The sequence below is a fragment of the Rhagoletis zephyria genome, unplaced genomic scaffold (genome assembly GCF_001687245.7).
Source record: "Rhagoletis zephyria isolate East Lansing unplaced genomic scaffold, Rhagoletis_zephyria_1.1 Rzeph_scaffold_01026, whole genome shotgun sequence".
NCBI classification, from domain to species: domain Eukaryota; kingdom Metazoa; phylum Arthropoda; class Insecta; order Diptera; family Tephritidae; genus Rhagoletis; species Rhagoletis zephyria.
Window position 1 is genome coordinate 90,219 of NW_016158110.1, and position 22,957 is coordinate 113,175.

At 36.6% G+C, this 22,957-nt stretch overlaps 1 protein-coding gene across 4 annotated transcripts in view; it reads left to right on the top strand.

Moving 5' to 3' along the window:
- Window positions 1–4,069: 4,069 nt before the first annotated feature.
- The window catches only part of Pak (serine/threonine-protein kinase PAK 3-like protein), a 48,947-nt gene continuing 30,059 nt past the window's right edge, over window positions 4,070–22,957 (top strand). Inside the window, exons 1-3 of one of the 4 annotated variants that reach the window (XM_017615507.1) lie at window positions 4,070–4,154; window positions 4,227–5,037; window positions 5,104–5,150. The gene's annotated coding sequence lies outside the window, so the exon portion shown is untranslated. Of the gene's footprint in view, window positions 5,151–9,062; window positions 9,432–22,957 lie in introns of those variants that run through there. The other 3 variants (XM_017615508.1, XM_017615506.1, XM_017615510.1) reach the window with 3 other exon arrangements.

Sequence of the window (22,957 nt, forward strand, 5' to 3'; positions counted from 1 at the left end):
TATACGTTCTGAAATCCAAAAATTTCTATTTATATAAACAAAAAAAATTATTAAAACTGTTCTTCCCTCTATATAAATTTTACTACATTTGGTCCCCGTTTTGTGAATATATTGATTTTTTCGTGTGTAAAATTTACTGTCGCACGGTATTATAGATATAGATATGATTTATGCGGTTCTCTTTTTTAACTTCTCTGTCGTATGCGTTTTTTTTTTTAATTTTGCAGAAAAATTTACAAGGGGATTGCGATCAGCTTCCTCCTTGTCCACCTTATGACTTATCAAAGTTTGCCAGATGCAATCGCAAAAAGAGCGATGGCAATTTTGTGAACGAAGTACTAGACATACGCTTTACAAAAGAAGAATTAAGAACTAGCTCATGGACTGGGACAACTGCAAACCTGCACAAATCAAAAAATATTGATCCCAAAAACGAAATTAACAAAACAAAGATTGCCATTGCAGTAAGTGTGAAGACTAAATTTACTGTAAAATAAATTTCGAAAACGAATACTATAGATATTAGAGCTGGGATACTATCGATAGTACCGCCACTCGATAGTTTTCGAAACGATAGTTGAAAACATCGATAGTATCCGATAGTACTATCGTCGCGAGAGGTATTGACTTTAAATGCTAAATTGCTTGAAAATTAAATAACGAATTTATAAAATTTATAAATTACTTTGTAAATTAAAGAGATTATATAAATTTGTTTAAATTTGAGTGCATCTAAAATAACTTTCTATATACATATACATATAATATACATATGTTTGTCCCTTTTGAAGTGCAAATAAGTGAAATTGTCTATAATAATACATTTCTAATACTACAAAACAAACAAAACAAAAGATATTCATTTAAATTGACAACTCATGCTTAAACAAGTTCAACTGAGATCAAATACGGAGGCGCATATCAAAATCCGGACGAAGGAAATTATTAACATTACACTATATTATAAGAAAACGAATAAAGTACTGGTCAAAGTAATAGCACCACAGCATTTTTAGCAGTTTTTACTATTTTTTTGTTTGTTAAGTGTCTACTGATGTTTAATAAAAGTTGTACAAAACATAAAAAACTACAAAGTCATTAAAATTTCAAGCTTTTTAATTGGAATTTCTATAAAAATTTTTTGTACGTTGTTTTATAGCTTATTAAATTTTACTATAACTCAGTGTAAGCTTATATTTGCTAAAAATTCCAATAACTAAAAATTTTTGTTTGCCGACTGTATTGGGAATTTGCTTGGATGAAAAAAATGAATGTAATGTAATTAATGTAAAATAATATTATAGTTAAAAAAACTAAAAACACGCTTTTATTACAACAAGAACTAAAAAGTATAAAATAATTTGTAGATATAGCGATTCCGTTTAAGAAGAATAGGAAGTTCCCTAACCTGATTTAATTTAACTGTTTTAAGTTAGCTAAAAATATGATTAAAGTGATTGATCCGTAGTTATAGTCAAAATAAAGTGCACTGTAAAGTTAGTTGCAGCTTTTTGGCATAACTTTCAATGGGGTGTCTGTAAAAAAACTGCAACAAACTTTACAGTGCACTTTATTTTGACTATAACTACGGATCAATCACTTTAATCATATTTTTAGCTAACTTAAAACAGTTAAATTAAATCAGGTTAGGGAACTTCCTATTATTCTTAAACGGAATCGCTATATCTACAAATTATTTTATACTTTTTAGTTCTTGTTGTAATAAAAGCGTGTTTTTAGTTTTTTTAACTATAATATTATTTTCTACTTTTTAGTCTTTTGAAATCTTGAAGTTCAATTTCAATTTAAATAGATAATACACCTATTCTGAATATAAATCAAATTTGAGCACAGATGCCGAATTTTTAATTATATAGACTCACGCGCCACATAACTGCCAAAATTTTTTGTGTAGCTATTTCTTTTCATGTAAGCAATATGCATTCTAAATGTGAACTTAATCGGATCATAAATACGGGTTTTCCAAATATCTCGACTCCTGCGCCACCTGTCGGCAAGATTTTTTGTGGATTTATTTATTTTCATATAAGTCATATATGTTCTAAATATGAACCACATCAGACTATAAATGCGGGTTTTACAGATATCTCGACTCCTGCGCCACCTATCGGCAAAATTTTTTTCGGATTTATTTCTTTTCATATACGTAATAAATGTTCTAAATACGAACCAAATCAGACCTTAAATGTGGGTTTTACAAATATCTCGACTCCTGCGCCACCTGTCGGCAAGATTTTTTGTGGATTTATTTATTTTCATATAAGTCATATATGTTCTAAATATGAACCACATCAGACTATAAATGCGGGTTTTACAGATATCTCGACTCCTGCGCCACCTATCGGCAAAATTTTTTTTCGGATTTATTTCTTTTCATATACGTAATAAATGTTCTAAATACGAACCAAATCAGACCATAAATGTGGGTTTTACAAATATCTCGACTCCTGCGCCACCTAGCGGATTAAAACATCTTTTAAATTGTATTGTCCTCGAGTTCTGAGCTAAGTTTGAAGTTTCAAGTCTGTAGCTCATCGGGAAGTTTGTTAAATATTGACTGCAAAGTTCCAGGACATACATACATACATACATACATACATACAAGTGAAGTTAAATAAAAGCTTGTAAAAAGAGATGTAAAGAGAGAAGTTTCGTTAAAACCGACATCGATAGTTTTCAAAAACTATCGATAGTGACGACAGCTTTCAAGTATCGACACTATCGATAGTATCCCAGCTCTATTAGATATTGAATTTTCAGATCAAGTATTCAAGAAGTTGGAAATGAATTACGAATCTGCAGTGGACTTCGTAAAAAAAAGTGTCAGCAAAAATGCAACAATGCTGTGCCACAAGACCTTTGCGTCAAAAAGGAACAAGGAGACGAAAATGAAGGCGGTGAAGAATCTAAGAAAAGTTGAGCTTCTAAACTCCGTAAACTTTGGGAATTACACGTAATTATACATTTTTCCTACTAATAAAACGAATTATATTATTTTATATATATAATTTATTTGTGGCACTAATGAACACTAATGGCCCTAAGGAACACTAAGGATAACTGATAGCGAACAAACTTATGACAACAATTAATAGTGTCCCATTAGTTTACCGACATAAAGCGCCACGGAGACGATCAAATGTCTTTATCAACGCTTTAAGTGTATTGGTGTCGTCGGCTTTTGTCGGCTACACGTACACTACACCGACTCGTTGTCGGCTATGCTTGATGAAAATCAAAAAATTTTGATATTTGAATTTGATGGCTGTTTATTTGACCATCTCGCGTTATGCTCCTCTAAATGCGTTTGAAATTGCCATAACGTCAACAGCTTTTTTTTCGGTGTCCCTTTTCAGAATATTCGGAAACGACGATCAGTTTATGTTTGATTGAAAATTTCTTTTCAATTCACAGACGAAATAGTTGGTCACNCATGATTAAAAATTTAAATGATTTCACAGATACACAACTCCGATACATATGTTACTTTGACATCAATCTGTTCAATTAACATACATAGATACTCATTAAGTTGTGATTTTATTTTTGTTTACATACATTTTTGGCTACTAATTTCTGTAAAAGATTTTATTTTTCATTTACAAAGCAGCTTGATTTCATTTTTCATCAACGCCTGAGTGTATGTCATATTTTTTTTAACTTCCTGTAGTGTACTCCTGTTGCCAAACGCACATTTGCCGGAGTGCACTGAACACACCGCATACACTAGCATCAAAACATCCAATTCATTCGGTTGCTGTTTCCTTAATAAAATAATACAATGACTTAAAAGGCAATAACAACAATATTAAACAATAACAATATTAAATTCTACTAAATTTTCTCCAAATATACTGTCAACATTTCATACCAAATAAATTCAATTTTCAAATTAACAGTTTGAATAACACTGTGCATTGAAAAAAGACAAACATGCAACTCTGTTGGAATCTAATCAGAACAATATGTCTATCTCCTTTTAGCAAGCTTTGTTATGCAAAAATGTAAGAAAGAGTCAACCGTACCTAAAATCATTTTGACAACCGCTACGAAATGTGAGATCTGTCTGCATACCAGTGTTGCTTGAAGGAATTGTAAAAATTATTAGTTTTTCTTTTGTAACAAATTTGATGGTAAATAGTGAAAATCAATATTAAACTTTTCGAAATTAACTATAGACGTGGTTTCTTTTAAATAATATATAGCATCTAATGAATAGCACCGCAGCAACCGCATGAAGAAGTTCAGAAAATTTCTGTCCAAGCACCCACGCTATTGCAACCTTTTTCGTCAGTGACAGCAGCGCGCAGTGCAGTTCGCTTTTTTCCATGATGTGTTTGTGTGCTCCAATAAATGGCTAAGCTCGACTGAACAACTGCTCCGTGAAAGTAGAAGCTAAATTTACAATTTTGGTTTTTAGCTTATATATAGCAGTGCACTAGTATAAATTAGATGTGAAATATCTGTGGATTTGTTTGATTTCGCGAAGATATTTGAGTCGCTGCATTTGTGGAATTACGATTTGTCAGACACCATTTCTCGTTCCTGTACGTCATTGAGTGCGCGATTCCTTTTTTTTATTATTACATATCTATTCATTTCTTCATTCGCCCAATAATTTTTTTCTTGCAATCGGCCATAATGGTATGGCCAAATAAGCAGAGTTGAAGAAATTTCCGTGGAAAAAGAAAGCGAGAAGAAACAGCAAAACTACTAATCAACGGACAGAAAAGCAAGTGGACGAATTCCCAGTTCCACTAAAATTCCATGAGGGAAAAACATATTCTGGTTTAAGAAGGAAGAGTCATTCGAGATGTGCAAATAATTTTTAAGTGCAAAGAAAAGTATACAAAACAACAAAAAAAAACACGCCAAAAATTGGCAACAAAGTAGTTGGTTTACAATCGCAGCAATTATCGTCAGCTGCTGTTACGTTTCCCCTCATCTCCGCTAACTCTGCTGCTGTTTAAACAACGTCTGTGGTGTTCTGGATAGTTGGCATTCCGAATTCCGGATGTAAGCGTGATTTTTACCACCAGCAGTAATGTCATTCTGAAGTTCGCCTCCTACTCTCTTTTATAGTGCAGCAAGCACTGTGTTTTATCCAGCCCCTTCACTTCCATTAGTTGGTGAGTAACTTTTATTTTTAATTATAGAAATTGGTATAGATAATACTTGACTTTATTTATTTTTATACACTATATTGTCAGTTCCAATAGAATCCAAAATTAATAACCTACAGCCAACTCTCGGTGGTTGCTGCCCCCATCGCAGTTCAAACATATGAATTGATTTTTCAACCTTAAGATGCATTATTAATGTGAATTTGTTTGTATTAATTGATTGTCGACGTTCGGCTTGCGCTTCTTAGTCGTTTGATTATTGTTGACTCGATTCTGTTTTAAGGACACATTGTTAAAGTTATTTATAACCAGCTATACAAATTGTATAGCACTGATAAGTGCCATGCATGTCTTGGGCATTGAAAACGATATGTTAAGGATATATTGCCAGATAAAATATAACTTTAGGGGTATTCTCTTAGTCTTTACAAAGCTGTCCTATACAAAAACCCGTTTTTACCGTGCAATCTGTGCACCGTGCTAAGGCTTTGTAAGACTCGGAGATTAGCCCTATTCTTTTATCCGCCCATGCCCTTAAAGGGTTAATATGTATATATTAAAAACATTACAATTGAGATTGCTGTTGTCTAAATAATTTTTTTTTACTTATGTTATTAAAACCCTTCATAAATTTTGAGAAAAGCTGAAGATGTTTCTCGATCGGAATATAATGTACATACCGCACGTTTAATGATATACAGAATTATTTCAAAATTTTAAGTTTGTGGGAAAACGCAATCAAAGTTTGATCAATTCATACAGTTGATATACCAAAAGACAGATGTAAAGATTGTAAAGACCCATATCCTCGCTATTATTGGGAAGTTAAGTCTTATCAAGCTTAGTAATTGTATGATGAAATCTCAAAAAATGTAAATTTTGAATTACATCTGTATATTATTAAACGTGCGATACATATGTACATATGTACTTATAATCAGGATAGATCCAGTACTGGAGATGCGAGAATCTCGACGTCATTTACGAAAGCTGTTCGATTGTTGTTTTATTAAAATAGGAAAAAATACTTCATTTTCATCGCTTTCTTGTAACTTTAAACTTAGCTCAGAACCCGATGACAACGCAATGTGAAAGATGGATTATTCTGAAAGGTGGCGCGGGTGTTGAGATATTTGAAAAACCCGTATTTATGGACCGATGTGGTTCATATTTAGAATGTATATTACCTACATAAAAAGGAATAACTAAATAAAAAATTTACTCGATAGGTGGTGCAGGAATCGAGATATTTGGAAAACGGTGTTTATAGTCCGGTTTGTTTTATATTTAGGACTTGTCTTTAAAAAATTGTTTTTAAATTACTAGTTTATTACTTAGTACTCTAAAAACTGATACTCTCGTCGATGCATATGTTTGTATGTACATACATCTGTATATCTATCGTAGTCTTTCTAGTGGACTGTCATATATGTAGGTATCAATATTCGATTAAATGTTTGATGTTTCTAAGTAGATCATTGGAAGAATGGTGTCTAAACCGCTGAAGTATTAGTAGGTTTATGTTGACTGCTCAATTAATATGGAAAACTTTGACACCAAATTCATGAACTCTCTTATGCCACGAATATGAAAAGGTGCATGTATTAAGCCTGTCATTATATTAAGTCAATCAGCGTTTTTATATTTGAATACCTATTATGTATGTATATCAGCATATGTATGCATATACAAATAAGGCTATCTTCCGCTTGTAGTTGCACGCATATGGATATTTGACGTTATCGGATTTGCAAAACCCTCTTGCGACGTTTAGTCCAACGCCACATCACAAAGTTTAACTAGTTATTGACACAAAGACGTAGTGATTTGGGCATTGCTTGAGTGTTTTGACGTATACAAGCTCAGTCATTTAGCCACTTGGTTATTCTAGCCCCTTAGTTGCTCAGCCGCTTATTAGTTACATTGCAATATTTCAAGCTAGTGCGTGTGTGCATTACCATGTAGTATGTAATGTTGTTTGTTGTTGTCCGTCCACTCACTTGAACACCCTTTGAAATGTTGGCTTTGTCACACTCGCTTATGTGCTCTAGCTGCATCTATTGTAGCTTACTACTGTGGCATTGTTTTTATTGTCATTATTGTTGCAATGAGCGACTGTAGTCTATTGTTAATATTTAACAAATATAAGTAGTTTTTGGCTTATGCATATATACATACATATCGCACATGTTCTTCAAAAGGGGCACAACTCAAAAAAAAAATTATGTCAATTTTTTTGCATAAATAAGTTTGTAGGATTTATGTATATCCTAGTAATGCGAATATTTTTTTTTATTTTTATTTAATTTTTATGTTCACTAACTAGAAAAATACGCTATACCTGTTTTGGTATTAATTGCACGATCCACAAGCAGTTATATTTTTGGATCTGATTTTTGAGTTGTGCCTCTTTTGAAGATGGTGTGCGTTATGTATATATGTATCTACATACATAATTGTGGTTGTTGGTGCTAGTTTTCCTTTAGCGGGTTTCAAATTTCCGTTGTACGGTTCCGGTGGCACCTAAAGAAGCGCAATATAGCAACTACCATACGGCAACAAAGACAGCAGCAACTACAAATTAATGTTTTTATCGTCAGCATTTTGCAAACTAACAACTTTATAAAGTTATTTACGCATGGCATATATGCTATTACTATAGTTATGGGAAAAGGTATGAAAAAAGTAGAATGATGTGAATAAAAGGCAGAAATGAAAACATTTCCGCCTACGAGTATGCCCTAAAAATCAACGAATGGAATAGGGGAAACGGCTTGTTGGCTGAGTAAGCTTAACTTTGGAGCCGCTTTACACGCTTTTTGGCAGTTAGAACTTAAATTTTGTTGTTGGCATTTTATGTATTGCCTTTGTCAAGTTTAAAAAAAAAAACTCTTTGGTGGGGCGAATATTTGCACGAAAAAAACTTAAAATAGAAAAAGTAACAACGAGTACTTGAGCTTGCTGCCAAACACGTAAGCACATGTAGACTTGCCCAAATATACAAGTAAATATGTATGCATATGAAGTATACTAGTATGTAAAAATGCACATGTGAAAAACTGAACATGTACATAAGTACGTATGTAAGTATCTACATATGAATGCATATTCATATTTGTTATTTTTACATTTACAATGCGCCATAAGTTCCATACGCGTAGTTGCACAAACCGCTAATGCCACCACTTCACCGCCACAAGCGCCTCTATAGCCACTTCCACTGCTGCAAGAAGCTGTGTACGGATTGAAGGTAAGTGCATGCATATATACATTGCTCATATGCAAGTATTTGCAACAAATATACATACGTTTGGTCGTATGTACATATATATATATATGTACGTACAAGCACTCAAAATACTTACACAGGTATGCCATAATCACCAGCTCATCGGCAAGTGGCCTATAGCAGCAGCACTACAAACATAGCAGCGGCTAACCCAAAATACAACCATGCGCTTCATGTCTTCCACATTACTTGAAGTAGTATGAGTGGCGGCCGCCCGAGAACAGGCAATGGCCCCAATAGAACAACTGACAGTATTACGGCAATATTGTTATTAGAAACCTCAACAACGTGGACGACAACAACGCCGCTTGCGGAACCGCGACGTATCGCTCTAGCGTGTTGCACCTTTGTTGCAACTGCATTAATATCTGCATATGCGGTAATACCACTGCGCTTGACTGCGTTAAGCAGGCAGAAGTCAGCTAGACAGCAAGCAACCGATTCAAACTGTATGCATAGCCAGCCAACTAGTCAAGCAGCTAAAGATGAAGACGAATACGTAGCCAGCCAGCCCACTAGGTATTCTTGATCTTCTGCAGTACATACACTTTTTATTTCTTATTTACTTTTTATTTTGCCTTTCTATACAAAAAAACACAGTCGGGCACCTTTGTTCCGAATTACCCTTCTTCCACGCATCTACTTAGTTACTTCAGTGCTTGGTCGTTTGGTTGGCTGGTAGCTGACAACAGCACAAGTGCTCGGCTGCCGCGCATTCATTCTGCAAGTGTTTGCAATCTTGCCTCTTTTGTTTGGTAACTACGCTTGTGACTTGGGCTCATCTTCGGTGTTGCCGTCGTCGTTTTGTGCTACAATGTTATCTATTTCTTCCATTCGCTTGTGTTTCTTGCGAATTCCGTGCACGTGTGCATATTTTGCAAGCATATTAGATGGTTAATACGAGCTAACAACGCGCGAATGCGCCTATCATTAAGGGGAATGAAGGGGTAATTTATGTGATTTTGATGTTTGGCGTTTCCAGCTTATTTATAATGAACGTAAGCATGAATCTATTATGTACATACATATATACATGTGTAAATATTCTTGCAATGTGGAATGGTTTTATGAATTGAGCATTTCCACATATTTGGCATAACCGCATAGGCCTAAAACTTAAATTATTATTTACCGGTTTTCATTTGTCGGAATAATTTTTGTTGTGTACATTATCGTCTATATAATTACGGACACTACTTCCCTACAAGTTGTTGCCATTTATTTTTTGATTTATTTTGACAAGGGATGACTGAAATTCGTTCCGAAGTAAATCATTTTACCTATGGTAGAAAAAAGAAGGTGGTTTAATTTAATGACATTAGCAGCCATCTTAGCCATTTGACTTTTGCTATGATTATGACCTTTTCATCAAAATCAAGCTACCAGATTAAAAATTATAATGAAATTTTTTTCTGAAAAGAAGTTTTTCGACAAAGGAAAAAATATAATATTTTTTTTTTAAATATTCAACAATTTTTATTGAGCTTGAGGCCTTTTGAATGAGAAACTTATTGTGGAAAAGCAACAATAATTTGAAAAAATGGTAGAAGTGATAGCTATTTCGGAAATCACCAAATTTCCTCATCACACTTTTTTCAGTAGATTCTAACCGACGATCCCATTGCCTCAGTCAGTTGCCTACGCACCGTGCTAATTTCGCCTTGTGAATTATTGTTGCTTTTTTATTGTTGCCAGTTTTTAAAATTTCGCAAAAACCGTGAACCGTTTTCGACAATTCTTTTTTTTTTACGGAAAAGTTGACCTCTCTGAACTTGGCAGGACAACTTTTTCTCAAAGCAAAAATTCCTATCGCATAATTTGTCGTTAATTATCCGTAAATTATCCGTGAAAAGAATAATTTTGCCGCGGACATATTTTAAAAAATATCGAGTATCGNTCCGTGAAAAGAATAATTTTGCCGCGGACATATTTTAAAAAATATCGAGTTTTATATATTTTTTTAAATGTGTCCGCGGCAAGATAATTCTTTTCACGGATAAACAACGGATAATTTACGGCAAATTATGAGATAGTTAGTTTGGTTTTCGCTGGCTTCCTTTATTGGTTTTCAGAAGGTGCCCTGCTAACTTCCGTGGAAGTTGCTCGATATTTTTTAAAATGTGTCCGCGGCAAAATAATTCTTTTCACGGATAAACAACGGATAATTTACGGCAAATTATCAGATAGTTAGTTTGGGTTTAGCTGGCTTCCTTTATTGGTTTTCAGAAGGTGCNCAAATTATCAGATAGTTAGTTTGGCTTTAGTTGGTTTCCTTAATCGGTTTTCAGAAGGTGCCCTGCTAACTTCCGTGCAAATTATCAGATAGTTAGTTTGGGTTTAGCTGGTTTCAGTTAGTTTGGGTTTAGCTGGTTTCTTTTATTGGTTTTCAGAAGGTGCCGCGGCAAAATTATTCTTTTCACGGGTAATTAACGGCAAATTAGGCGATAGGAATTTTTGCTTTGAGATAAAGTTGTCCTGCCAAGTTCAGAGAGGTGAAAAGTTGTACCTCGGGGATGGTACCAAAATAATTTAGTTTAGTTCCGATCAAGCAACAAACAGTACTCCAACATTTTTATTTGAGTATTGAAGTCGGTTGCTTTCCTTTTTTTGCCTGAAAATCTCTTATTATTTTTTCAATTTATGTTTGCCTGCAAAATGTTCTTTATGCTTGCGCCAGGAAAAGTAATAATCGCCTTACCCTCATCACCATTGCGGGTAGTCCTTCTTAAGTGAAACTATTTTAAGTTGTAATAACACAAATTTTATATAAACCTTAAGCAAATACTTTATGGATATAAGACTTTAAAAAAACTGCTCCAAAATGCCTTCTGAAGTATTTACGTCCTATAAAAGCACTTTTAGAATTTTAATGGCCGAGAGTATTACTTATTTTCTTCCATATAAAAATAGATATTGTTCATGCGTTATATGGGAGAAAATGCGCAACACCCGCGACAGAAAAAAATCTCGAAAATCAACGGCATATTCCAGATTCGCTCCGGTTTTCGAGATAACAGCACTGGAAAATTTGATTAAATTTGAACTGTTTTATTAATAGCTCCCTCAGTTTTGAAGTTATTTTACTACAATTTTGCACATAACGGGTTTTTAATATTTTAGTAAAATATCTTCAAAACTGGGGGAGTTTTTTAGTTAAAATTTAAGCAAAGTTGCAAGTACTGCTATCTCGAAAAGTGGAGGCAATCGGGCAAAACTGGGGTCGCCATTGAATTTGGAAGGCTCCAATTAAGTGAGAGCAACTATCGAAATATTCTGACTACAAGAAGGATCCTCATTTCATTCGATGGTCGCTCCTTGTCGCACCCAAATAAATGCGCGAGCTATATTAGCCGACAGTTTACACTTCGCCTTTCGGTTTACAAGGCCAAACGATGAGTGACCAGGAGGTTGCACAAACTGCCCAAAAATAGTGCACCACTTGTTTTCACCATCGGCAAAATGAAGGGGTCCATCGGGAAGGCGAAAGCCTCCAAAGACATTGGACCCGACGGAATCTGTGTGCTGATGCTAAAACATTTGGGGCCCGCGGGAGTAGCATACCTAACGGGGGTCCTCAACCTGTCAATGGCCGCTCTGATCATTCCTGATGTGTGGGAACCGGATTAATTTGTTTTTTTTTTTTTTTTAGAAAGGGAGACTTATAACCCAATAACGCTCCTTTCCCCGGTCGTGAATACACTAGAGGCTCTGCTACTCCCGTACTTCACCTATCACCTAACCCCAGCGAAGCATCAGTATGGATTCTCTCTATGGAACTCAAATGTATTTCAGAAAACCTCAAATGTATTTCAGAAGAGGCCAAATGTATTTCAGAAAAGCTCAAATGTATTTCAGAAAAGGCCAAATGAATATCAGAAAAACACAATTGTATTTCAGAAAAAATCAACTGATTTTCCGGACAGAGACAGAATGCCTTCTGATGTCACCTGAGCACCACCTACACAGCGAGATGCAAATGCTCTCCGTAAAGCAGCACAACAAAATGCTCTGTAATCAGTTTCTGGCGGGGTGCCACAGAAGCGAACTCCCCAAAAGACCTACAACCTTACAAGGACGCGGTCCGGACATACATAGACCAACAACTAGATCCGACGAGCGATCAACGACATTCATAGGGAGTCGGTCACCATCTACCACGACTCCCGGCCTATGAATGCCGTGATCGAAGCCCAATCACCACCTGCAGCAGGAGAGACCCGCTTTACCCTGATTCAGTTACGGTCCGGATACTGTAGCCGCCTCAACAGCTACTTGTCCACACTAGACCCCAGTATCCCGCCCGGCATGTGGAGACTCCACACGACACCAACCACCTCTTCACATTCCAGCTCAATCTCATTTAACTAAAGCTCCTCTCCCTTTGGTCCGACCCTATTGAAACAGCCCGTTTCCTTGGCCTGCCGTTAGTTGAGCTTGACGACAATGATTGAAGGATGTACCGAAATAGGCGGCGCTTAGTAGTGCCGCTACAACAACAACAACAACATGGCAGGCTGGCTAGGGAATATTGTACGCATGACTGATGGGTTAACTTTCGATTCGGCCCCATGGGTGGACAACGAAAGAAAGGGCGCCTACGAACACAATTACAAGATCAAGTTTTTAGTCTCGACCGACGAACGTTTTAAAGCCAAATAAGAAGAAGAAGAATGTTTGAAGACTTCCGCGGGTTTCAAATCCCAGCTTGTATACTCCTTTCCCATTATTTTATTTTGTTTTTCAGCGAGACAACGTTTATTATCTGTTCAGCACTGCCAATGATTCGATTCCAATTGAACTCCAGCATCCTTAACGCCCTCCCCATTGCCATTCAACTTTCCATTTGCGGTCAAGTTTCAGATTTGCTCACAATTTCCTCTTTTTCGCATTAATTACACGTTCACACTTCTAAATCTGTGCAAACATAAATTGTTGGTGTCGTTGCAGCCGTTGCAGCGCGGCGCGGCATAAACGACAAGTCAAATGTAAATTCCCCACTTATACCATTTCTCTACTAATACTGCAATTACTGACTCTGTTCTTAGTTTCACACACATTTGCTGCACAAGTGGCTGGCTCCCCTACCTTTACCCTCCTGTGCTTTTTGTGTCATTATCTCTAGTTAAAACGTTGGCAGCGTGGCACAACAACTCGCTGTTGGCGACCAAAGCTTCGACTCGGCTCAGTGTCAGTGCGGGTTAGACTCATTCAATGGACTGCAGCCGTTGTGACTTCTGCTCTTTGCCTTCCACCGACAGACTGATAAAAATGAATCATACTTGTCGCCACTGTCGCTACGGCCGTCGAAATGCCGGAGCTGTTGCTACTTTGCTTGCTTGTATACATATATACATATCGTCGTTTAAAGTGCAAAACCGCGTGTCGTCATTCTGCAAAACCGCGTAACTAGCATTTTTTGCCAATAATTGAAAATTGGCTCAAGCCTTATGCATTCGTCCTGAAATATACTAGCCAAAAAAGCGATTGCTGTATAATAAAATATTAGTTTAAAAAACTAAAACACGCTTTTATTACAATGTGAACTAAAAAGTAAAAAAAAAAAAAATTATTTATAGAAATACAGATTTCGTTCAAGAGGTATAGGAAGCTCCCTAACTTGATTGAATTAAACTTTTAAAGCCAACCTAAAATAGGATTAAAGTAATTGGCAATCNGGAAGTTCCCTAACTTGATTGAATTAAACTTTTAAAGCCAACCTAAAATAGGATTAAAGTAATTGGCAATCAAATTAATTTTACCGGAAAACAAAACGTGGGGTGCTTGATATAAATTGTTTTGAACTTTTCATTTTCAGTTTAGTAATATTACACGGCTATATGTAAAATCTAAGAAACACCCCGCGCTTCGTTTTCCGGTAAAATTACTTTAATCCTATTTCAGTTTGGTTTAAAAGTTTAATTAAAGAAAGTTAGGGAGCTTGCTATTCCTCTTAAACTAAATCTGTATCTCCATAAATTATTTTTTAATTTTTAGTTCACATTGTAATAAAAGCGAGTTTNAAATCTAAGAAACACCCCGCGCCTTGTTTTCCGGTAAAATTACTTTAATCCTATTTCAGTTTGGTTTGAAAGTTTAATTAAAGCAAGTTAGGGAGCTTCCTATTCCTCTTAAACTAAATCTGTATCTCCATAAATTATTTTTTAATTTTTAGTTCACATTGTAATAAAAGCGAGTTTTTAGTTTTTTAAACTAAAATTTTATTTTCATATTTTTAGTCTTAAATTCAATTGATTTCAAAACTATTATAACGAATAGAATAACATGCGAAATCAATCGCTGAAACTTTCATTCGCGAGATAAAAAGGAAACCATTTTGAAATATGAGTGTTTTTTTCTCTAGATAATAATTTATGCAACCCCACATACGCGGTTTTACATTTTGTTGATACGCGGTTTTGTACTTGTACATACGTACATATGTTGCTTGTTGTACCCCACTGAGCTGCCCTTTTTCCATACATACTTAAATCGACAATTTCCACTGCAGCAGCAGTCAGTCATTCCCCCATTCATTTGTTGTCATCGCTGTTTGTACAAATGCATGTCTGTATGTGCATGCATTTGAATGTAGTCTCATTTACATGTACCCAGCAGATAATTCTACTACACTGTACGCAGGCTATTAGCTTATACCGAATTCGAACCCATTTTTTGTTTTAATTTAAATTTCTGGTAATTTAGCCTTATAAACGCATCAGACAGTATCCTATAAGAGTACCAGCAACTGAATTGATGTTGAGGCTACTACGATCTCTGCCAGTTACCCATGCCCAAATTTTAACTGCTGAAATTTTCACAAACGACATCTGTACCCAGGAATATCGAATGAGAAATTTGGCATCATAGAATAAGGCCACAGATTCGCTTAAACTTCGAGAAGCTTGAACATATCTCAAAGATTTTGAAATAATAAGGCAATGCAAAATACGCTGAAACGCTATTAAAAATGTTTGAAGATTCTTAGGCGTAAGTCAATGATATAATATAATCAAACTACGAAACCCGACGGTCTATATCAACAGATACTGGCCTACATGAAATTGTGGGCACCATAGAAAAGTAAATGCATCACTTTCGTGGCCTTCTTCCACATAAAGGAGCTTTCAACAACCAAACAATCAAAACAATTTCTTACCCAATTTCTTGTAAAGGTGGAAATATCTGACCCCGTATGAAAGAGCTACTTCTCCCGGAAGCCATTTCGAAAACACCCTATCTCAGAAAAATTTTGTAGAACGCCCTTTTTTTGAATTGGTTTGAAAAACGCCCTATCTCAGAAAACTTTTCAAGAATGAACTATCTAAGAATTTGGTTCACAAACGCCCTATCTCAACTGAAAATGGTTTGAAAATAAATATGTTTTTGAATCGGCAGGGGAGATAGGGCCTTTCTGAACCGAATTCTGAAATATGGGGTTTTTGAAAAGTTTTCTGAGATAGGGCTACCTGGTAGGTCTGGCTACCGTGATAGGTCGCTGTTCCACTCAGGTGTCGATATACAAGTGAATCGAACAAATGCTTTGAAACCGAATCATAATATCAACCACAGGTTCAGAAACACTGCTCCGTTATGCAAATAGAGGCATTCCTCAAGAGGAGCCCCGTCTCCGCTACTATGGGTTGTCTCTCTGAACGACATTCTACTGCATCCCAACAAGGATGGAGTGAAGGTATATAGTAACATAGATGATATACTGATGGCGGTAGCGGGTCTTTCCCCTTAATGTGATCCTGCATCAACTGCCCATAGTGTACTATGTCCGTGAAATTACTGCGAACTCGGCAATCAAAACCAAAGAGTCAGGCGTCAGAGAAACAATCAGATTATATACCTGCTACGATAGATTTTAGGAAAACTTTCAGATGATGTTTCCTTCTAGACAGGATTGGAGAAGGGGCAAGATAGTCGAGGAGAACTCCACTAAAATATATACTCTACATCTCTTTCGCTCCGTATACCTAACTTTGCTAGCATCTTCCAAGCGAAAGTAGTGAGAATCAGGAGAGCCTGAAAAGCGTTAGAAAGAAACTGCGAAGGAGTACGTAAAGCATGCATTTCCTAAAATAAGCAAGCGGCACTTCTGGCAATTGCCTCAATGGTAACAAAGCTCAAAATAGTCACGAGATTGTAAATGCACGTTAAGCTCGACAGCCGATACAATAGACATCTTTCTCATGTGGGAGAAATCCATAGGAATATATGCGGAAATGAGAGGTCTAATGAATTGACTAAGGCCGGAGCATCTATTGATGAATCCGAGGCAGAAACAATAAACTTCCCACGGGACTCATCAGAAGGGAACTGCACTTAAAATTAGCGCCGATGGCTGATACCCGTTGGAAGAGCCTTCAAACCTGCAAATCTGTGCGGAATGTGTTTCCGCATTATGACGAACCAAAGGTAGGGGAACTTCCAAAAGGATCGAGGAAAGAAACGGACAGGTTAGTAGCCACGATAACGGGGCATTGGCCCACTGGTGTACACGCAGCCAAAATGGGCCTGGCGTACAACCCGCGGTAGAATAAATATAGAGGAAGTTAAAAAAACGGTGTAATGTTACCTTTGCGTGTGGCATGATACACTAGGAAGATTCTACAAATGCTCCACTACCAACATATATTCATTGACAAATTCAAATGGTTTTACGACACTGAATGGATCATGAAAACAGATATTTTCAGGGATCCCAGCGAAAGTGTAAACATGGTGCTCTCAGCGCTAATTGGGTCCTGGGCAAGTGCTTTGACAAAGCTTCTATTAACCAACAAACCATGTCCTTACTTGCTACCTGATGGAATATTATAGTATGGGGCTTTCAGGAAGATAGGATGTATGATTTGTGAGCCGGTGAGTTAAACCTCTAACCTATATCGCGACGCATATATCATCAGCCGTAGAGACATTATACTTGTAGATAGTAGCGCTAGTGCAACCTATAGTTAAAGCAATAGAATTTACCGGAATACATGCAGTAGTTTATAGGGCACATATTGGCCTAAAGCTAAAAAGAAAAGAAGCAACGCAACAGTAGGGATGAAGGGAATGGAAATTGTGGAAACTAACCTAAGTATATAATGAATATGAGTCGACTATGTATATGAAGCGATCAAAGCCTTATTTAGCTGCCTGCGTAGATCATATTACGTAGTTTTGGCACTTCTGCTTCAGGAGTCTTATAGGATTTCCTATTAGGAAAGAACGAATAATAAAGGATAACACCATCCTTCACCGATGTTCCAAACTTCGTTCTCACGTATATAACATACACCGAATGACGCAGACTTATATCTGGCGAAGAATTGTCACTCCAGCAGTATTCCCCAAAAACTTTTGGTTAATGTAGTTGTATCAAAAATGGAAAGGCGAGAAGCGGAATTGAAAGCGGTATGCTCCAAAGTAGTGAAGTCAACAATTTTTGAAATGTTGCGCGTCGGTAGCATCACTGAGTCACGTCAACGTAACTCTTTGTGATCTACCTTCTAAAATCGACGAGTATACTTCCGCCGAAACAAATGAGCTTTTAAAGTTGAACAAAGTGGGAGAAAGATTTCTTACCGGGATTTTATCAACAAGTCCTCTCTGCTGAGCTTGTCGGTAGGAAGTAGAGAAGAAATCGAATCATAAGAAATACAGCTCCAAGTGGAGATTTTGCGTATTCCAACACGCTTTCCTAACTGCACCTAGTCTAACAAATAGTATTTTCCTAAAGCCATCTAAGACAGCTCATGTGCCCAATTTGTCTCGGTGTAATACTGATACAATAACATATATAATTATACATAAGGCACGAAAATTTCAATAACGGTAACTATTTCGATAATATTCAAGTGACGGATACAAAAGTAATAACAATATCGATGGAGTGATAAGGGTAATAATATCGATAAACAATTTGTAAGCAAGACCGCGTATTTTGTCACACCACTTGAATTTCATGAACCAAAAAGACAAGATCACGACAGCAGAAGAGTGGCCCGTTATAATCGCACTTATGAAAAAAGTAGGGCGATTTTGACATAAGCCGTTTGTTTACATTTGTTCGTTGTTTACAATTTGGTGGTGGCTTTTTACTGCAATTTTCTTAATTTTCGCTTGTGACAACGTGTGCACACATAAGGTAAAGAATAATTTAACACAACGACATGATTTTTAGGAAAATTTGCATAATCAAAATGATTATTCATGCGTTCAACAATTACGCGTTTTTTTTTTGTTCTCTTCGTTGTTTACTTCTTACAACAAAGATGGCGTCGAGATTTCAACAGCTAGAAAATAACTTTTTTCTTTCTTTCGTTCATGCTTGAATTTGGTATTTTACCAACTAGTGAAATTCGGGTCCCTTACGGACTAGTTTGCATACACACTACTACTACTAGAACTACTAAAAATTTATTTCAGTACTTCACATGCTCCCTATAGGACTTCAACCAATGTTGTTGTGTTGTTGATGTTGTAGCCGGTGGCTCATAACGTGTTGTCAGTACATGTACCATGCTATAATAAAAATTCGCGTACATATTGTGTGTAATGTGTGTGTTTTACAGCCATACTTGGTAATTTTCACTGATAATTTAAGCGCGACACTTTGCGTCTGTCCTCACCATGTATTTATAATATTATTAATCATCGCATTTGTTTGAATGCATGCCATGACTCGTGACTGTTGTGTGATAATTTCTTGATCTTTGTGGGATACTTGATTTAATTTACTACTTACATTTGTTTATTATTAACTATTGTACAAGGTTTTTGAACTTTTTCTACCCAAATCTACTAAGTCATTTCCCTGGTGAATGTTTAATCAGTAATTTGATTAAGTATGCGGTTCTATGTTTTGGTACTCCATGTCCCTTTCGCTGCACTCCGTTCCTTCTAAGTGGCATTTCACAAATGTGACAGCTTTTATATATGTATGTATGTGTGCCTGAATTTGCTCCAAAATAGCCGCAACCACAACAACTGCAGTGCATACGTTCTCTAGCAATGCGTATTTATGTATGTATATACTATAGGTATGTTTGTCATACTTGTGCACTCACAGTCGAGGTATGCTTATCGCACGCGCGCCTGTCTCCCACTTTCTGTGTAACCTGCCTCCGGCGCTGCCTATTCGGCGACGCGCTTTTCTTTGCTCCAACGGATTTTCTTTCATTTTTAGGTTTTTGGATGTATTTACTTTTTCATTTTACGTTTTGTCTCCGATGCTTTTATGTTGCAGCAACATTTATTTTGAGTGGATTTGGCTTCCACTTTTGAAATATCTTTAGTGGATTTTATTTTTATCAGCTTTGCGGCAAATTTATTGAAATTGAAATTATGGTCGACAGAATATGGCGCTCGGCTCACACGCACTGGCGGATGATATGCAAATGTAGATGTGCACATACATACATCCACAAGTGCATACAGTCAGCGTTAAAAATATGAATACTCTGACATTTTGACGGTTTTATTTATTTATATTTTCCATACCAAATTTTCTTATTTTTATAAAAACAGATTTTTTTTAATGTCATCTCGGAACTTCAGCTGCAGAACTCGGAAAGTGNTATAAAAACATAGTTTATGCAACAGCAAAAACCACAAGAATCGATTTTTTTTAATGTCATCTCGGAACTTCAGCTGCAGAACTCGGAAAGTGCAAGAAATTTTCAATTTTTCAATTCGATTTCTTATAAAAAAGCATATGTATAACGCATGATTTACGCATTTATTTTATAAGAAAGAAGATACACCCTCAGCTACAAAACTGCATTTAAAAAATTTAAAATTTCGATGAAAATTTCATGCATTTTCCTGAGTTCTGTATGAAATTAAAAAAAAAGTGATTCTTGGGGTTCTTGCTGTTGAACGAAGTATGGATAATTTAAAGAAAATAGTATTATCAAGTCTAAATAGCAGCAGAATAGCTGCCGTTTATTGTAGTTGGGTTGGCATATGAAAAAGTGGAAAACCCAACAATCCGCTGGCTTTGTAATCCGAGGTCGCTGGTTCATATCTCAGTGACCACGGTTGAAGAAGGCTGATGAGGAGATGTGGTGATCTCCCAAATTGCAGCTATAACTGCTACCTGCTTGCACATTATTGTCGTTCTTCCACATCCTTTTTTTATTTAAAACGGCCTCAAGCTCAATAAAATTGTTGAAAATAAGAAAACAATTTGTACTGCAAATATAAATTAATAAAATAGTCCAGATATCAGGGTATGTATATTTTTGACGCTGACTGTATATTTCGCGCTGAATATGCATTTATACGTATGTATGATAGTCCATTCTCATTGGATGCTGGTGCCATTGCTCTATGCCACTATTCTTGTTGCTTCTTTATTCCCTTTCCATAGTTGAATTTTTTCGTCGCTACAGTTTTCAACTTCCACGTTCTTTTTTTTTTTGCTTACTGAACAACAATGTTTTCCTTTATCTTTTTTTAAGTTGATTTTCCTGCTTTTAGTTTTGTGCTGACAGCGTCGTGGTGCCGCCGCCAGCGTCATTGTTGAAAATCCAAACATGACACTACTACATGCAAGTACATTGCCTGTTGTCGACAATCAATGGCAGTGACAATCATCGCCGCACAAGCAACAGTTTTTTTTTGTAGTTGAAGCGCGGGCTGTATACAAATTTTAAAACCCAAGCAAAAAAAATGTTAATCGCTTATCGAACAGGCTTAGTGGCCTCGCAATCTTCACATATTTATTTAATATACACTTTGAACTAAGCTAATTTCCTTAAAGGCAAGTCTATATAGCCCTGGAAAATGGTTCCGTGTGCAGAAATGGTTCCACACTAACGTGGGAAATACTTTTGACTGCAATTCACCTGGGAGTGGCCAGAAGTGATTCTTGTGCGTACGGTTCAAATCGCAGCTGACAACATCCGGATACTTATATCCACAAATCCTCTGGGTTGCGACCAAATACCCGCTTGGTAACGAGCTAAAGTGAGAAGGCGTAAACTTCGCGTGCGCTGGGTTTGGGTCCCGCCACGTTAAAACCCCGCCCAATGAAAACGAATAAACAGCCTAGCCCCTTTTTCTGCTCATAAGCACGGTAAACGTATAAAGGACTATGATTTGAGGGTATGCACCTGGAATATCCGGACTCTTAATGGGGAAGGTACCTCTGCCCGGCTGGTTGATGTCCTCGGGAAGACAAAGCCTGACATCAGTACTAACCAAGAAATGCGATAACGGACGACTTCGCCGTGGCTCGAAACATGGTAATATTTAGTACTAGTTTCCAGCATAAAAAGATCCATCAAGCCACATGACTGTCTCCGGATCGAAAAACGAGAAACCAAATCGATCATGTTGTGATAGAGGGAGGCACACATCCAGTGTGTTCGACGTACGTACACTCCGAGGGCCAAACATCGACTAGGACCACTGTCCTGTAGCAGCCAAGATACGCACCCGCCTCTGTGCAGCAAAAAATGTGCGCCCAATAATGCAACGAAAGCTTAACGTCGAAAAGCTGCAATCCCAACAGACGGCCAATGTATTCGCCACTCGACTCGGAACACCTGCTCTCAGAGAGCACTCTTCAACAAACCGACATACGCGGGAAGTGGAGCCACATTTCCGGCTACAGGGCCGCACTGCGATCGGGTGCAACGAGAGCCATGTGGGACCGTTATAGGGAACTGAAGAAGAAAGCGAGACGTATTGGCCGCAATAAGAAGAGAGAGTCCGAAGAACGTAAGATGCTGGCCGACAGGAAAAACGCCCGAAAATTTTACCAGGGGGTTAGGCGACTTAAGGAAGGTTTCAAGACAAGGACGAACTCCTGTAAGAACAACAATGGCGACCTAGTGACCGATGTTCAGAATGTACTTAAATTACGTGTGTCAAGTTAGCACTACACTTTTCGAAATTGGAAAAGTTAACTACGGCATTAATTGTAGTGTTTTTGTTGTAAATTTGTTGTGGAAAGAAAAAATTTTTAGCTCTCGTTTTTTAAGAAAAAATGGTATGTAGTGCTAACTTGACACCATACACCTAGTCGATAGAATTGAGATATCCAATATGTTACTATGCCATTAATTGTAGCTTTTAACTTTAAAATTTGTTGTGGAAAGAAAAAAATTGTAGCTTTCGTTTTGCTGGAAAAAATTGAGTTGACCCTTTTTCGAACAAAATTTTGTATGTAGTGCTAACTCGACACCATGCCCCATTGATGACAGAATTGAGATATTGAAAAGTTACTACGGTCATTAATTGTAGTCCTTGTTGTTGTTAATTTGTTGTGAAAAGAAAAAATTTGTAGCTCTTCGTTTTTGAAGAAAAAACCTTTCGACAAATTAGTATGTGTGCTAACTGTGACACCATACACCTAGTCGATAGAATTGAGATATTGAAAATGTTATAACGGCATTAATTGTAGCTTTTAACTTTAAAATTTGTTGTGGAAAGAAAAAATTTGTAGCTTTCGTTTTTTAAGAAAAAATGGTATGTAGTGCTAACTTGACACCATACACCTAGTCGATAGAATTGAGATATCCAA